General features: G+C 41.3%; 1 long non-coding RNA gene and 1 pseudogene across 2 annotated transcripts in view; both read right to left on the bottom strand.

Moving 5' to 3' along the window:
• The window catches only part of LOC309636721, a 939,587-nt gene that overhangs the window by 262,986 nt on the left and 658,184 nt on the right, over positions 1–18,417 (bottom strand). The window lies entirely within an intron of this gene.
• LOC309636423 (lysine-specific demethylase 4D pseudogene) lies at positions 15,281–18,164 on the bottom strand (annotated as a pseudogene). The gene is made up of 2 exons: positions 18,159–18,164; positions 15,281–16,196 (listed from the first exon to the last, which is right to left on the bottom strand). The product of its transcript is annotated as a lysine-specific demethylase 4D pseudogene (transcript).

Genomic DNA, 18,417 nt, shown 5'->3' with positions numbered 1-18,417 from the left:
GACAAAGAAAGTCCCAGTGGTCCATGCTAAGACCCAGGAGGTACATGGTAGGTGACCACCCTCCTCTGATCTGTCTCCAAAGGCTTTATTGAGAAAAATGGAAAGGAGCCAAAAGAACCACGACATTGGCCATGTTCACTGAACTATCTACTGTCTCCCTAGACTTGCTACCTGGCTCCCCTGTCTCCTAATTTTGTCCACCAGCGGTGACTAGATGACCTGTCACTTTAACCACATCACTGTTTGTCTCCACATGAAGATGCCTCTCCTTGATGCTTTGTGCTCCCTGCCCGTTTACCCCAAGAGCTCCGCCTACAATTCCAATGGCACTTAGACTGTGGTCTCAATTCCTGGTCTCTCACAGGCCTGTCCCCTCACCTTGCCCAACACAGTGTAAGGCCCCTGTCCCTTGCAACAAATTCTGCTCTTCAAGTCACTGAGTATTTGAGGCCTTTGTCTTTGCTTTATTAATCTGCTCCATATGGACCCAGGGCCCAACAATGAGGGCATCTGTTACAGATCTAATATTAGCAACAAACACAAGTCACATCATCTTGTATGAAGACGATATTGAGGGAGAAACATTCGGTCACTAGCAGAGACGTGGCAGCATTAAACAAGGGGCTGTGTCAAACGCTGGGGCTGTCTGTCATTCAGAGAGGGCAGAAAACAGGGGAGGGAGAAGATTGGAGAGTGTAAACTGTCCTTTCTTTCCTTCCGTTCTGCTGTCCTAGGGAAATACGACTGCCCTGCACAAGTCCTACCGTATCTGGGCCCAGGTCAGGCAGAGAGGTCCCCTGTCCCCCTAGGAGGACATCCAGAGTTCTTCGATGGTGAGTGTCAGAAACAGCCATGCTTAGGCCTCTGGAAGGTGTGCCTTCAATAGAGGGGCTACCAAACTAACAAGTCACTGGATTAAAAACCCTTGGCCACGTGGCTTAGGGGACGCCGGGTGTCTCCCCTTTTCTAGCAGCTCCAAAGTTCCAGCAAGATCAGTTGGATTAGCCTCCATGGCATGTGGAATCTCTGAAATCCCAATGGGCTGTTTAGAACAGGGGGCAAGTCTGAGCTCTGGAGATGTTTTATTTGGCTACCAGGACTTCGAAGTTTTTTTTTAACTAGCTGTCAACATTTACATTTTTTTTTCATAAAATCCCAAGTTGTTAGCTTCTCTGGAAAATTCAGAAACTGACAACCGCATGACCCTCATTCCCACAAAACAATAGTAGACTGGCCCCCAGGAGAGTCCTTGGCCTTACGATGGGGCATGAGCCGTCCTCCTCACAGCAACAGTCACTTAGATGATCGGCCTGAGCCGGGTGGGAAAGGGAATTTTCTACCAGGAGTCAAGGGTCTCACAGGAAAGGTGAGCAGGCTCTGGGTGCTGTGAGCAGTGGGCAGGAGTGGATGAAGGAAGGAGATGAACCCCATTTCAAGGATATACAAACTCCCACCGCCCAAAAGCCAAGCCCCAGGTACATGGCAGAGAGACTGCCAGCAAGCCCAGCCAATGGAGCTGCAATTTTGGGGTGGTGAGAATATGGGGGGAGGGTCTAGACATCAGTGTGTTTCAAATGTGATTCCAGTGGGCTGAGGACCAGCGCACTGGAGCGGTGCCTCTCCACCTTGAACATGCCCCTGACTCACCTGGGATCTAGTTTCAAATGCAGATTCTGAGTGGTAGGTCTGCGGCCGAAGTCTGAGCTCCTGAACTTCACCAAAGTCAAAGGCGATGTCCGTGCTGTGGATCTTGTCCACGCGTTGAGTGATAAGAAGCTACAGCCTTTTCCAAGAGGCACAGGAAAAGATATTCAACATCACTAATTATTAGAGAAATGCAAATCAGAACTACAGTGAGATATCACATCAAACCAGTGAGAAAGGCTATCATCAAAATATCTACAATTAGTAAATGCTGGAGAGGGTGTGGAGAAAAGGGAATTCTCCTACACTGTTGGTGGGAAAGTAAATTGGTATAGCCACTGTGGAGAACAGTATGGAGGTACCTTAAAAAACTAAAAAGAGAGCTACCCTATGATCCCACAATCACAGTACTGGGCATATATCCGGAGAAAAACATGGTCTAAAAGGATACAGGCATCCCAATGTTCATTGCAACACTGTTTACAATAGCCAAGACATGGAAGCAACCTAAATGTCCATCGACAGGGGAATGGCTAAAGAAGAAGTGGTACATATATACAATGGAATATTACTTAGCCATTAAAAAGAATGAAATAATGCCATTTGCAGCAACATGGGTGGACCTAGAGATTGTCATACTGAGTGAAGTAAGTCAGACAAAGACAAATATTGTATGATATCGCTTATATGTGGAATTTAAAAAAATGATACATATGAACATATTTACAAAACAGAAATAGACTCACAGACTTAGAGAACAAACTTACGGTTACTAGGGGGAAGGTGGGAAGGGATAGTTGGGGAGTTTGGGATTAACATGTACACACTGCTATATTTAAAATGGATAACCAAGAAGGACCCACTGCATAGCACAGGGAACTCTGCTCAATATTACCTAACAACCTAAATGGGAAAACAGTTTGAAAAAGAACAGATACATGTATATGTATAACTGAATCACTTTGCTGTGCACCTGAAACTAACACAACATTGTTAATCACTTATACTCCAATATAAAATAAAAAGTTTAAAAAAAAGGAAGAAGAAGCTATAGGCTTTTCCTTTGTCATTCTCCTTTCAAGTACTTTAGCAGGGACAACCCCAAGTCTGTCACCTCTAAGTCTGAAAGTAATAATAGTAATGAATAATATTATTAAAGTAACACAAAATAAGTAATAATAATAACTTCAATAATAGCTAGACTTTGTTGTGTGCTTCTCATCGAACACTGTGCTGAAATCCCACTTTTTAAAAAAAAATCTTCAACTAGATGTGAAATAATAGCTTGTTTTTACCTCAAGCTGGTTACTACTCGTAGTCTCTTACTTATATTAAGTCAGTTGAGCTTCACAACCATCCTATTGTGGTGAGTACTGTTATTATCATGTCCAGAAGCAGCCCGCCGAGGTCACACGGTTTTATGAGCGCAGCCCTGGTGTTTGCACACAGGGTGTGTGCTGGGCCCCGCTGGCTCTCCCAGGAGCAGGGGCCTAGGAGTGCTGAGTCACTTGCCCGTCGCCCTAGCAAAAGGCAGAGCTGGGCTCCCAATCTCCATCTGCTCGACTCTACAGACTGAGCTCTTGGAAAGAAAAGTGAACGATGTATACAAATTGGGAGTCACGGTTCTTGGCACATTGTAGACACTCATAATATGATAACCACGTTTCCTGTCTCTAGCCTACTTGTTTTTAACCTTTCTCCTAGAGTAGCCAGTGTGAACCGTAGACAAGCAGTTATGGGGGTGTCTTTATCCATTTGGGCTTCTATCACAAGGTACCATAAACTGGGGGGATTGAACAACAGTTTTTTTTCACGGTTCTGGAGGCAGGAAGTCCAAGCCTAGGGTGCCAGCATGGTCAGCTTCTTGGTGAGGCTTCTCTTCCTGCTTTACAGACAGCCACCTTCTTGCTGCATCCTCACATGGTGAAGAGAATAATCATCTCTCTTTTCAGAAGGGCATTAATCTCATTCATGAGGGCTCCACCCTCATGATCTAATGACTTCCCAATGGCCCCACCTGCAAATCCCTAATCGGAGATTAAGGTGTCAACATATGAATTTTAGGAGGACACATTCGGTCCATAGCAAGGGGGCAGATAGTGGGAAAACGGAATGGAACACAGGAAATGGACTTGAAATGCCCCGGCTCCCTAAAGGAGCCAAGGAATGTCAATGTCATGGGCGGAGGAAGGGGGGATTTGACAATAAGCGACACTCACTCCTAGAGTGAAGCAGCCAGTGTGGGCATTCAAAGCCAGTCCCGTCCCCCTGCAGCCCTGGTAAGAAAGGAATGCCTGGAGCAGCCATCATTCTCCCAAAAAGGTGACCTGTGCCCATTTGTCAGGTACGATTGAGAAAAGTGGACAAGAGAGCTGCCATGAGCCCAGAACAGACTGAAACAGCTCTGAGAGCCCCAGGAGGCTTTGGCCCTGAACTTGAGACAGACTGTTCCCGTTAAAAGATACCTTTCTTCAGAGGCTCTAAAACCAGCAGTTTGGGGGAGAGCCTGGCTATGGTTATGGTAGCTGGGAAGAAGCTGTGGCGTGGTGAAACTGCCTAATTGCCTGTCTGTCTCCAAGCAGGTCATAAACTTCATATTATGTTCCCTTAGCATGCAGTACTAGACTGGCACGGTGATGGGGCTTAACAATATTTGTTGCGTCAATGAATGAAGGTCTCATATTGAAATAAGAGAAACAGAGTTTATTCTCTGGCTCTGTAAGTTATTTCAACCCCCACCTTAAAACTGGATATCTTATTTTAAAAGACATTTAACATGGAAGCAATTATGCTATAATAGGAAATATTTATTTATTTTCGGTGTTTCTTATGATGCTAGCTCTTGTTTCATTTCTATTGGCGGTTTCAAGTCATTCACTTAGTCGACAATTTTCATTGAATCCTCACTGAACAGAGAAAGCCAAGAAAGATAATTATCAACTGTATTAATCTGGTTCAATCCATGAGCTAAACTATAGGTTAATAAAGTTCTCAGGGTCCTAGACGGTCGTGTGTAAGTACAGTCAAGGTGATATACCACAAGAGAGGTGAGGTTAGGTCACCTGGTTACTAAGGAGTTTCTCCGGAAAAAGAAACTTATGCAATAGACGCTTGACATTCCCAGGGAATGGATCCTGAGCTCTTTCTTTGCAAACTCTTAATCCTAGCTCTTTCCTAAAATTTATCCTTTTCTGGAGCCAGGATTTCCCGTACATAGCCTCAAATTCTAAATCTATAGCCCGTTCAACTCTGACACCTGATCTCTCACCTGGCAGCTGGTTTTCCAGAGAATTTCTCCTGAAGTCTCCTGAGGAGCTTCCTTCACTGCTCTCCACATTTTTGAATATTTCCCAGCACAATTCCAAAATATTGACTGCATTGATTTGGAGTTGCTCATAAGTAGCTGGGATGGCTGTTGTCAACTTAGTGAATGCCAGTGATCTGCTGGGTCTGTTAAAGTCCCACCTAATTCAATACGAGTCAGAAATGTGACATGTCAGCTGATACAGCAGGAAACCAGAACCTACAGACCTTCTGCTCTCAGGATTTGCCTTTGGGAGGAAAGATAGAGCCATTTCCAGGGATGGCTGTGAATTATCAGTGCTTTCAAAGACTCTGGGGCCCCCAAATTCCTCCATCCCCAGCTCACCTAAAACACCAATGACCCCGATCACTCAGTGGGAGGAGTTTGCATTAACTGAGTTATGACATATTGTGCCTTCCCCCCGCCTCAGCTCCCGCCGCCTCTGTCCTGCTCTCCAGCCACGTTGCTAATCTGTGAGCTCCTTAAGGCTGCCCCCACCGCAGGTATTTGCATGTGTTGTCCCTCTGCCTAGAATGATGCTCTCACTCCCTTGTCCACAGGGCGCACTCGAAGACCACACTCCCAAGAGGCCACCCTCTCTGACATAGCAGTCTTGTCGCTCTCTAACCCCTTACTCTGCTTTATTTTTTCTCCTAGACCTTATGACTGCTTGACTTGTTATGTGTCTCTTTATAATGGGAATATAAGATCCAGGAGAACTGAAACTTTGCCTTTTTCACTGTTGTGCCCCAATTCCGCAAACAGTGCCTGGTACATGGTAAGTGCTTAGTAAACATGTGCTGAATAAATGAATGAATGAATAAGTGAGTGAGTGAACGGGCCCTGAAATATATAGGCACCATGTGAATCTTTTGAGAAGAGGCTCTCTGAGACATGGGACAAAGAAAAGATGCTCTCTGAGGTCTACAGGCCTAGACGTAGCTCTGTGTTAGGTAGAGGGGCCTGAACATTTAGGGCACGAGGATACTGGATGCCAGGATCCTAGAAAAATCCAGAAACCCGGCCACACACATGTTGCATTTTCACAGAGTGGCACCTCCAACATGTTACCCATGTCCAACAGGGCTCAGTTGTGCCCTTCCTCTGTCCTCCCTGAAATTGCTTATGCCCCTAACACCCACCACTTGCTGAGAAACCGTGAGAAGGGTCTCATTATTACCCTGTAATCACTGCAGGTCAATGACAAGGAGCTTGTGAGGCGTTTCAGTCTGAGAGGCTGGTGAGCAGAGCGGGATGGGCAAGGGCTGTTCCTCACCAGGATCTGTTCAACTCAGATCAGCGTCCATTCCACTTATCTCGGGAGCAAATTCCTAGCATCTGTTTGTGGTTTCCTATTTAAAGTGATGAAAGGTAACACAAACATTGGGGGGAAAAGCCACTTCAAAACCCGTATATGGGGCTTCCCTGGTGGCGCAGTAGTTGAGAGTCTGCCTGCCAATGCAGGAGACACGGGTTCGGGCCCTGGTCCGGGAAGATCCCACTGCCGTGGAGCAACTGAGCCCATGCGCCACGGCTACTGAGCCTGCACTCTACAGCCCACGAGCCACAGCTACTGAGCCTGCATGCTGCAACTACTGAAGCCTTCACGCCTACAGCCCATGCTCTGCAACAAGAGAAGCCACTGCAATGAGAGGCCCGCGCACCACAACGAAGAGTAGCCCCCCGATCGCCACAAGTAGAGAAAGCCCACGTGCAGCAACGAAGACCCAATGCAGCCAAAAACAAAATAAAGTAATAAATAAATTTATTTAAAAAAAACAACAAAAAAAACAAACCCATATATGGTCACCATCTAACAACATAAATATCATGGCGAAGTTATTTCTAAATATCTGGAAAGGAATCCTTACTCACACGGAAACTGAATTGGTGTAATGGTTAATCTCTATGAATAATTCATTGTGGCCAGGTAGTCAGACAAATCCATAACTGACGCTTTTATAAATCTTAGAGGAGTCCCAAGACCCGAACTCCAACCTCTACAAGTTACGTTTAAATACAGGTTCTAATGTTCATCTTACAACTTTGGGTCCTAAGTAATAGTGATAATAGGTAATATTTAGTTAGCACAAATTATGTTTGCCCGGATCTGAACTTGTTATGTGCAAACTCTCACAGAGGTGCAATGTGGCTAAGAGCTCATTTTGCCTAAACTGGCAAGTGGAGAGCCATCGAAACCTGATTTGTTGAAAGACTACTAAACAAGTTGGTGTAGGAGTCTGAATAGGCTGGGTCCTCTGGCTCTTGACTGATTGTGAAATCTTTACCTTGCCTTTGTAACACTGTAACAAGGAGAAATACCCCAAGGAGTGGAATTTGCAAATGGGTATGTGTGACCTTTTGTGCAAACATGAGGTAGATCAGGAGCAAAAAAAAAAAAAAAAAAAAAAGATCAGTTTTCTACAGGTAAGAATAATTGGCAGTTTCTTACAAAACTAAATATAGTCTCACCATACAATCCAGCAATTGCACTCTTTGGTATTTACTCAGATGAGCTGAAAACTTACATCCACACCAAAACCTGCACACAAATGTTTATAGTAGTTTTATTCATAATTGCAGAAAAACTTGGAAGCAACCAAGATGTCCTTCAGCAGGTGAGTGGATAAATCAAGGGTGGTACACCATACAATGGAATATTATTCAGCAACAGAAGGAAATGAGCTATAAAACCACTAAACTTGGAGGAAACTTAAAGGCATATTATTACGTGAACGAAGTCATTTGGAAAAACAAAACTATGAAAGCAGTAAAATGATCAGGGGTTGTGGGGGAGGGGGGAGGGGGAGATGAATAGACAGAGCACAGAGGAGTTTTAGGCAATGAAACTATTCTGTATGGTATTATAAGTATAGATACATGTCAGTATACATTGGTCAGATCCATAGACCGTACAACACCAAGAGTGAACCATAAATTAAACTACGGACTCTGGGTGATAATGAGGTGTCAGGGCAGGTTCATCGATTGTAACAAATGTTCCTTTCTGCTGTGGATGATGTTGGAGGAGCCTGGGAAAGAGTATGTGGGAATCCTCTGAATTTTCCTCTTAATTTTGTTGTGAACTACTCTGAAAAAATAAAGTCTATTAACTAAAAGAAAAGTAACGTGTAAGCCTGGGGGGCGGTGAGGAAAACAACAGTAGAACTGAGCATCAGAGAAGGAATATGAACAGATGTCCTTGGCCTTGGGCAGGCCCAAGAGGACAGGAGAGTGTATGAATGCACATCAAATTAACTGAGCACCTCCTACATGCCTGTCACATTTACATCCCCAGTATCTTCACAAAACTCTCACACTGTAATTCTGGCTCAGAGAAAATCAATGATTTTTTTACTGAAGGTCCCACGACTAGAAAGTAGCAAAGCTCAGGTTTGAATGCCATTTCTGCTGACTCGAAGTCCAGTTGTCCCCTCTAAATAACTGCTGGAAAGGTCAAAGCAGTGACTGCGGAAAAGTTTGCTTTATGAAAGACATCACGCTTCAGATTCAACTTTGCACATATGCATACAGAGTGCGTCCATGGATGGACTGAGTTTGTGGATGGAGGGAAAACACAAAACCACATCAACAGCATCACATTTATTTACTTCACCATTAAAAGAAAAAGAAGAGGCTGCAGGGGAGGCGATAGAGGAGTACTGAATAGAGAGTCATTATTACTATCCAGAGTAATAGCCTTTCTGGAATTTCCCATACCAAGGACAAAATTTCATAGTGGACAGAGTCAGGTTCTCCTGGGAGTCACCCTCTCTGCCATGATGAGGAAGGAAAGCTTCTGCAGCTCTGGAGAGGGGCCAGGGAAGGTGGCCTCACAGTCTGGTGACAATGCAGACCTCCCCAAGTCTCCTTTCTTCTCTGCAGTGCATCCCAGAGACACGGCCCATCTTCCTCACCTCTTCATGGCCACGTTCATCTTATTCTTCCATCTCCAAGCCTGGCTGGAAAGGAAGATAAAGTCTCCCCACCTCCCTACTTCCTTGCTGCTCCAAGAAAACAAAGTCTTCATTCCATATTGCTTCAGGAAAACAGACGGCAACACACACACACACACACACACACACACACACACACACACACACACAGCTTCAGTACCTTACAAATCTCTGGTCTTTTTTTTTTTTTTTTCACACACACACACTGTATTTTATTTTTACAAGAGATAAATAGACTGACACCAAGAATTGTATATGGATGACCACAACAAAAGCAACAATGATTGCAATTACCAAACATGAAACACACTCATACTATGTCATAATATTGACATTCAGTCCAGTAATCCTCCACTGTAACAGCTCCTTTACTTTGCAGTGAAAATAGATTTGTATATTCTTTGCCTCTGAGTCCTTGTGGGATTTTTTTTTTTTTAATTCAGACAGAAAGTCACAAAAATTATACTCATCCTCATTAGTTCACTCAGTCCCATGTAATTAATTGTTTTTTTTCATCTTGATCTTTTGTTAGCACTTTTATGAGTTCATCAGTTTTTCATCACAGTTCTGAAAATGCTTATTCATTCAGTTCAGCAGTACAGTCAGTTACCAGAAACCTGTACTTGTCAGAGTCTTTTCCATGAATTTCTTGAAGATGAAACCCTTTTATAGGAACATATTTGCAAAATCATCAGAGTACACCCAGAACTGTCTGTAAATGACAAAATACTTAAAAATGACCACGGTAAAAGATTTGATGAAAGTTCATTATAATGCAGTTGACAAGAAAATTAGTTATTTCTGAGATATACATTTTAAAGTAATAACTAGGATTATTACTTATAACATTATACCAGAACATATAAGATTTTTAGAAATTTCATGTAATGTCTGAAACATTTATATTAACATATTTCCACACATATTTCCATACAAATACAAATATAAGATTTTTAGAAATTTCATGTAATGTCTGAAACATTTATATTAACATATTTCCATACATATTTCCATACAAATACAAATATAAGATTTTTAGAAATTTCATGTAATGTCTGAAACATTTATATTAACATATTTCCATACAAATAACCCAATGAAAGTTTAGTATTAGTTGTTTTGTTTGTTTTTTTATACTGCAGGTTCTTATTAGGCATCAATTTTATACACATCAGTGTATACATGTCAATCCCAATCGCCCAAATCAGCACACCACCATCCCCACCTCACCGCAGTTTTCCCCCCTTGGTGTCCATATGTCCATTCTCTACATCTGTGTCTCAACTTCTGCCCTGCGAACTGGCTCATCTGTACCATTTTTCTAGGTTCCACATACATGCATTAATATACGATATTTGTTTTTCTCTTTCTGACTTACTTCACTCTGTATGACAGTCTCTAGATCCATCCACGTCTCAACAAATGACTCAATTTCGTTCCTTTTTATGGCTGAGTAATATTCCATTGTATATATGTGCCACATCTTCTTTATCCATTCATCTGTCGGTGGACACTTAGGTTGCTTCCATGTCCTGGCTATTGTAAATAGTGCTGCAATGAACATTGTGGTACATGACTCTTTTTGAATTATGGTTTTCTCACGGTATATGCCCAGTAGTGGGGTTTCTGAGTCATATGGTAGTTCTCTTTTTAGGTTTTTAAGGAACCTCCATACTTTTCTCCATAGTGGCTGTATCAATTTACATTCCCACCAACAGTGCAAGAGGGTTCCCTTTTCTCCACACCCTCTCCAGCATTTGTTGTTTGTAGATTTTCTGATGATGCCCATTCTAACAGGAGTGAGGTGATACCTCATTGTAGTTTTGATTTGCATTTCTCTAATAATTAGTGATGTTGAGCATCTTTTCATGTGCTTCGTGGCCGTCTGTATGTCTTCTTTGGAGAAATGTCTATTTAGGTCTTCTGCCCATTTTTGGATTGGGGTGTTTGTTTCTTTGATATTGAGCTGAATGAGCTGTTTATATATTTTGGAGATTAATCCTTTGTCCGTTGATTCATTTGCAAATATTTTCTCCCATTCTGAGGGTTGTCTTTTCGTCTTGTTTATGGTTTCCTTTGCTGTGCAAAAGCTTTGAAGTTTCATTAGGTCCCACTTGTTTATTTTTGTTTTTATTTCAATTACTCTAGGAGGTGGATCAAAAAAGATCTTGCTGTGATTTATGTCAAAGAGTGTTCTTCCTATGTTTTCCTCTAAGAGTTTTATAGTGTCCAGTCTTATATTTAGGTCTCTAATCCATTTTGAGTTTATTTTTGTGTATGGTGTTAGGGAGTATTCTAATTTCATTCTTTTACATGTAGCTGTCCAGTTTTCCCAGCACCACTTATTGAAGAGACTGTCTTTTCTCCATTGTATATCTTTGCATCCTTTGTCATAGATTAGTTGACCATAGGTGTGTGGGTTAATCTCTGGGCTTTCTATCTTGTTCCATTGATCTATGTTTCTGTTTTTGTGCCAGTACCATATTGTCTTGATTACTGTAGCTTTGTAGTATAGTCTAAAGTCAGGGAGTTTGATTCCTCCAGCTCCATTTTTTTGCCTCAAGACTGCTTTGGCTATTCGGGGTCTTTTGTGTCTCCATACAAATTTTAAGATGATTTGTTCTAGCTCCGTAAAAAATGCCATTGGTAATTTGATAGGGATTGCATTGAATCTGTAGATTGCTTTGGGTAGTATACTCATTTTCACAATGTTGATTCTTCCAATCCAAGAACATGGTATATCTCTCCATCTGTTGGTATCATCTTTAATTCCTTTCATCAGTGTCTTATAGTTTTCTGCATACAGGTGTTTTGTCTCCCTAGGTAGGTTTATTCCTAGGTATTTTATTCTTTTTGTTGCAATGGTAAATGGGAGTGTTTCCATAATTTCTCTTTCAGATTTTTCATCATTAGTGTATAGGAATGCAAGAGATTTCTGTGCATTAATTTTGTATCCTGCAACTTTACCATATTCATTAATTAGCTCTAGCAGTTTTCTGGTGGCAGTTTTCGGATTCTCTATGTATAGTATCATGTCATCCGCAAACAGTGACAGTTTTACTTCCTCTTTTCCAATTTGTATTCCTTTTATTTCTTTTTCTTCTCTGATTGCCGTGGCTAGGACTTCCAGAACTATGTTGAATAATAGTGGTGAGAGTGGACATCCTTGTCTCGTTCCTGATCTTAGAGGAAATGCTTTCAGTTTTTCACCATTGAGAATGATGTTTGCTGTGGGTTTCTCATATATGGCCTTTATTATGTTGAGGTAGGTTCCCTCTATGCCCACTTTCTGGAGAGTTTTTATCAGAAATGGGTGTTGAATTTTGTCAAAAGCTTTTTCTGCATCTATTGAGATGATCATATGGTTTTTATTCTTCAATTTGTTAATATGGTGTATCACATTGATTGATTTGCGTATATTGAAGAATCCTTGCATCCCTGGGATAAATCCCACTTGATCGTGGTGTATGATCCTTTTAATGTGTTGTTGGATTCTGTTTGCTAGTATTTTGTTGAGGATTTTTGCATCTATATTCATCAGTGATATTGGTCTGTAATTTTCTTTTTTTGTAGTGTCTTTGTCTGGTTTTGGTGTCAGGGTGATGGTGGCCTCATAGAATGAGTTTGGGAGTGTTCCTTCCTCTGCAATTTTTTGGAAGAGTTTGAGAAGGATGGGTGTTAGCTCTTCTCTAAATGTTTGATAGAATTCACCTGTGAAGCCATCTGGTCCTGGACTTTTGTTTGTTGGAAGATTTTTAATCACAGTTTCAATTTCATTACTTGTGATTGGTCTGTTCATATTTTCTGTTTCTTCCTGATTCAGTCTTGGAAGGTTATACCTTTCTAAGAATTTGTCCATTTCTTCCAGGTTGTCCATTTTATTGGCATAAAGTTGCTTATAGTAGTCTCTTAGGATGTTTTGTATTTCTGCGGTGTCTGTTGTAACTTCTCCTTTTTCATTTCTGATTTTATTGATTTGAGTCCTCTCCCTCTTTTTCTTGATGAGTCTGGCTAATGGCTTATCAATTTTGTTTATCTTCTCAAAGAACCAACTTTTAGTTTTATTGATCTTTGCTATTGTTTTCTTTGTTTCTATCTCATTTATTTCTGCTCTGATCTTTATGATTTCTTTCCTTCTGCTAACTTTGGGTTTTGTTTGTTCTTCTTTCTCTAGTTTCTTTAGGTGTAAGGTTAGATTGTTTACTTGAGATTTTTCTTGTTTCTTTAGGTAGGCTTGTATAGCTATAAACTTCCCTCTTAGAACCGCTTTTGCTGCATGCCATAGGTTTTGGGTCGTCGTGTTTTCATTGTCATTTGTCTCTAGGTATTTTTTTATTTCCTCTTTGATTTCTTCAGTGATCTCTTGGTTATTTAGTAACGTATTGTTTAGCCTCCATGTGTTTGTGTTTTTTACGTTTTTTTCCCTGTAATTCATTTCTAATCTCATAGCGTTGTGGTCAGAAAAGATGCTTGGTATGATTTCAATTTTCTTAAATTTACTGAGGCTTGATTTGTGACCCAAGATGTGATCTATCCTGGAGAATGTTCCGTGCGCACTTGAGAAGAACGTGTAATCTGCTGTTTTTGGATGGAATGTCCTATATATCTCAATTAAATCGATCTGGTCTATTGTGTCATTTAAAGCTTCTGTTTCCTTATTTATTTTCATTTTGGATGATCTGTCCATTGGTGTAAGTGAAGTGTTAAAGTCCCCCACTATTACTGTGTTACTGTCGATTTCCTCATTTATAGCTGTTAGCAGTTGCCTTATGTATTGAGGTGCTCCTATGTTGGGTGCATATATATTTATAATTGTTATATCTTCTTCTTGGATTGATCCCTGGATCATTATGTAGTGTCCTTCCTTGTCTCTTGTAACATTCTTTATTTCAAAGTCTATTTTATCTGATATGAGTATAGCTACTCCAGCTTTCTTTTGATTTCCATTTGCATGGAATATCTTTTTCCATCCCCTCACTTTCAGTCTGTATGTGTCCCTAGGTCTAAAGTGGGTCTCTTGTAGACAGCATATATATGGGTCTTGCTTTTGTATCCATTCAGCCAGTCTATGTCTTTTGGTTGGGGCGTTTAATCCATTCACGTTTAAGGTAATTATCGATATGTATGTTCCTATGACCATTTTCTTAATTGTTTTGGGTTTGTTTTTGTAGGTCCTTTTCTTCTCTTGTGTTTCCCACTTCGAGAAGTTCCTTTAGCATTTGTTGTAGAGCTGGTTTGGTGGTGCTGAATTCTCTTAGCTTTTGCTTGTCTGTAAAGCTTTTGATTTCTCCATCAAATCTAAATGAGATCCTTGCCGGGTAGAGTAATCTTGGTTGTAGGTTCTTCCCTTTCATCACTTTAAGTATATCATGCCACTCCCTTCTGGCTTGTAGAGTTTCTGCTGAGAAATCAGCTGTTAACCTTATGGGAGTTCCCTTGTATGTTATTTGTCGTTTTTCCCTTGCTGCTTTCAATAATTTTTCTTTGTCTTTAATTTTTGCCACTTTGATTACTATGTGTCTCGGCGTGTTTCTCCTTGGGTTTATTCTGTATGGGACTCTCTGCGCTTCCTGGACTTGGGTGGCTATTTCCTTTCCCATGTTAGGGAAGTTTTCGACTATAATCTCTTCAAGTATTTTCTCTGGTCCTTTCTCTCTCTCTTCTCCTTCTGGGACCCCTATAATGCGAATGTTGTTGCGTTTAATGTTGTCCCAGAGGTCTCTTAGGCTGTCTTCATTTCTTTTCATTCCTTTTTCTTTAGTCTGTTCCGCAGCAGTGAATTCCACCATTCTGTCTTCCAGGTCACTTATCCGTTCTTCTGCCTCAGTTATTCTGCTAATGATTCCTTCTAGTGTAGTTTTCATTTCAGTTATGATATTGGTCATCTCTGTTTGTTTGTTCTTTAATTCTTCTAGGTCTTTGTTAATCATTTCTTGCATCTTCTCAATCTTTGCCTCCATTCTTATTCTGAGGTCCTGGATCATCTTCACTATCATTATTCTGAATTCTTTTTCTGGAAGGTTGCCTATCTCCACTTCATTTAGTTGTTTTTTCTGGGGTTTTTTCTTTTTCCTTTGTCTGGTACATAGCCCTCTGCCTTTTCATCTTGTCTGTATTTCTGTAACTGTGGTTTTTGTTACACAGGCTGCAGGATTGTAGTTTTTCTTGCTTCTGTTGTCTGCCCTCTGGTGGTTGAGGCTATCTCCAAATCTCTGGTCTTAATGCTACTATTCTAAACCCCAACTCCCTTCCCAGCTGGTAATTATAGGTCCCCTTTAGAGCCCCCACCCAGGCACACATTTTCAAATCTCCTCAGGGTGCTCACCTGAAATCTCCCTTATTCTGACCCAGATTTTTCCAAAGGTCATGCAGAGCCCTATTCCCAGGCCACTTTGCCATAATCGATCCAGCGCGGGGAGGCGAAATTGATGGCTTCTGCGCAGTTGAAGCCATGGTTGAAGCCAGAGTGGTCGCCATAGGGAAAGGTCACGATGAACTCTCCAGCCTCCTGAGTGACCCGATTGAAGGGGATGCCGTTGTTCTTGAGGACTGTGGGCGAGATGAGAGCCACCTTGTGCCGCAGGAAGGCCTCACAGCCCCGCCCGCTGCCCGGGAAAAGCTCCCTGGCCAGGCGTTCCAGGCGCCGGCCGTGCTCCGGGGGCACCACGTACCAAGTCTTGGGCTCCCCGAAGTGCAGGTAGTTGATGCTGTAAAGGTCCATGTCCTCCGTGTGCCAGGCGGAGGCGGTCTTCCACATGCCGAAGTACAGGTAGGGGGTGTTGACGCCTTCGATGACCACCCCGCACTCCTGCTCCAGCAGGTCCTGAATGGTTCCCAGGTGTCCAAGGTTCCACTGCTCCGTGTTTTGATCGAATAAGGAGCCACTCACGTCCGCACCATATACTGGTGAATCATAGAGGCGTGTTTTCCAATATTTTCGCTCCAGATCCTCAAAATCAGAGTAACATGGAGTCTGGTGTTTTTCACTGTTTGTCAAGCGGCGATACTCGCTCATGGTCATGACTTTCTTCTTTTTGTGGTGTTGAGAAAACACACCTGACTTTCCAGTGGTCACCTGCTGGAGGGGAGCGGCTATTAAGATGTCATCGATATCATCGGACGTCTGTCTGGACTTCCATCCTTTCGGTGGAAATTACCTTGGCTAGGCCAGCTCAGTGTGCACCTTGCGACTCCATGTAAACAATATATTTGTTGAAGTCTTCAAATTCCTCCACAGTTGGGTGGAAGGTCATAATCTTCCAACTTGGGTTCTGGCTACCAAAGTGCTTAGACTACATGGCGGCAATAGAATAAGCAACGGACTCCCAGCTTCTTAGGTATGCTTTGGATACCTGAGAATGCTGGGGAGTAACACCTTCCCTATACTTTCTTTATTTTTAAAGAAGTTTAGATATATCTGAGAGGCAGGAACTCAGACTTGAACTTTTACACAAACGAGGTGGTATCTTCTCCAGGCTTGTCAATCCACCAGAAGGACTCCGCTCTTGCCAGCATTTTGGAGCCAAAGAAAATAGACAATTTCCCAGAGGAGAGGGCTCTCTGAGCCAAGTCCTGCTTCAGCCTGCAGCTCTGTGAGTTTCCTCTGTTAGGGATATAAGTGCCTGAGGCCTCGCCAGATTCCCAGGCTTCAGTGCATGGGTGGCTTCTCACCTCACTGTAGCAGAAAGTCTCTTCATGGAAGTTTCCAAGCCAAACCTACAGAAAGTACAAAATATTGAAAATAAGTGGATGACAAAACAAACTGATTTAACATCAAGTTAAAGAAAATTGTATAGCAGTCTTAATCTCAAAGTTTGAATTTAAGGGCAAAAAGTACACTCTTTTGGTAGGCATGTAAACTGGTGCAGCTATGGTGCATACTATGGAAAACAGTATGGCAGTTCCTCAAAAATTTTAAGTATAAGCAACATTTGATGCTGCAGTCTCACTTCTGGGTATATATCCAAAGGATATAAAAACAGAATATGAAGGAGATATCTGCCCTCCCTCATTCTCTGAGGTATTATTCACAATGGATAATATATGGAAACAACAAACATGTCCAGCGATGGTTGAATGGTTACAGGAGAAGTGGTACATATATACAATGGAATATTACTCAGCCATAAAAAGGAATGAAACTGAGTGATTTGTACTGAGGTGGATGGACCTAGAGACTGTCATACTGAGTGAAGAAAGTCAGAAAGAGAAAAACAAATACCGTATGCTAACACATATATATGGAATTTAAAAAAAAAAAAAAGGTCATGAAGAACCTAGGGGCAAGATGGGAATAAAGATGCAGACCTACTAGAGAATGGACTTGAGGATATGAGGAGAGGGAAGGGTAAGCTGTGACAAAGTGAGAGAGTGGCACAGACATATATACACTACCAAACGTAAAATAGATAGCTAGTGGGAAGCAGCCGCATAGCACAGGGAGATCAGCTCGGTGCTTTGTGACCACCTAGAGGGGTGGGATAGGGAGGGTGGGAGGGAGGGAGATGCAAGAGGGAAGAGATATGGGGACATATGTATATGTATAACTGATTCACTTTGTTATAAAGCAGAAACTAACACACCATTGTAAAGCATTTATACCCCAATTAAAAAAAAAAAAAAAGGAAATCTGTATCTGTATTGTATAAGGAATTTTAATTTCAATTCTGTCTGCTCTTATAATCTGTGCATTATGAATTATTTTTCTGAATGGATTCACACCTGTGTATTATCTTCTCCATCATGTAAAATGATAAAAATAATTTACATGTGGAAAAATGTAACATGAACTACCAAAGTGACCCAGAAGGCACAGATGATAGTGATGAGTAACTATAATAAAGAGACTATATCTTCAAAAAAAAAAAAAAAGAGTAAAAAGGTTTTAATTGCTTTAATAACAGAAATACATGGCCCCAATGAAGAAATATAAAAATGATATGCATGCAATGCTTGTACTTTAAATGCATAAATAAATGAGAACTTTACCAGGGAAAAAAAGTTGCTTTCTGATATAAAATGTCATCCTTTTCATCTTTTTGCTTTAAAGGAAAAAAAAAAAAAAAAAAAAAGGCCAAAAAAGTGCTTGCCTTCTGCTAGTCTAAAATCTTAATTCCAAATGATGATACACTAGGACCCAGAAAATGGTTTCCTTGAAGGTTTCAGCCTCTGAATGAAACAGGCTGTGCTCAAAGTCTTACTATATATGTCCCACAGCAATTTCAATTCAATCAGTACCACCCCAATTCGAATACCGTCATATCCAATCAAAATCTCTAATTTGATCCCACATAATTTTCAAGTCCCTTCCAATTGATACACTCCTTACCCAGTTCTAGAAACCCTCTCATTCCCATTAGATCGCAGTTCACTCAATGAGGTGCTTTTTCCTGAAAATCTTTGTGATTTTTACCAAGGAAATATTAAGAAAAAAATTAACTTCACAAGTTGGAAAAAAGTTTAAAAATAAAATCTCAAGGAAAGGATATCCCAATGTATAGTTCCCTCTCTCTC

This window comes from Balaenoptera physalus (genome assembly GCF_965194825.1).
Source record: "Balaenoptera physalus genome assembly, chromosome: 10".
NCBI lineage: Eukaryota > Metazoa > Chordata > Mammalia > Artiodactyla > Balaenopteridae > Balaenoptera > Balaenoptera physalus.
Note: the sequence above shows the minus strand (reverse complement) of the source record. Positions and strands in the feature narration are given on the sequence as shown.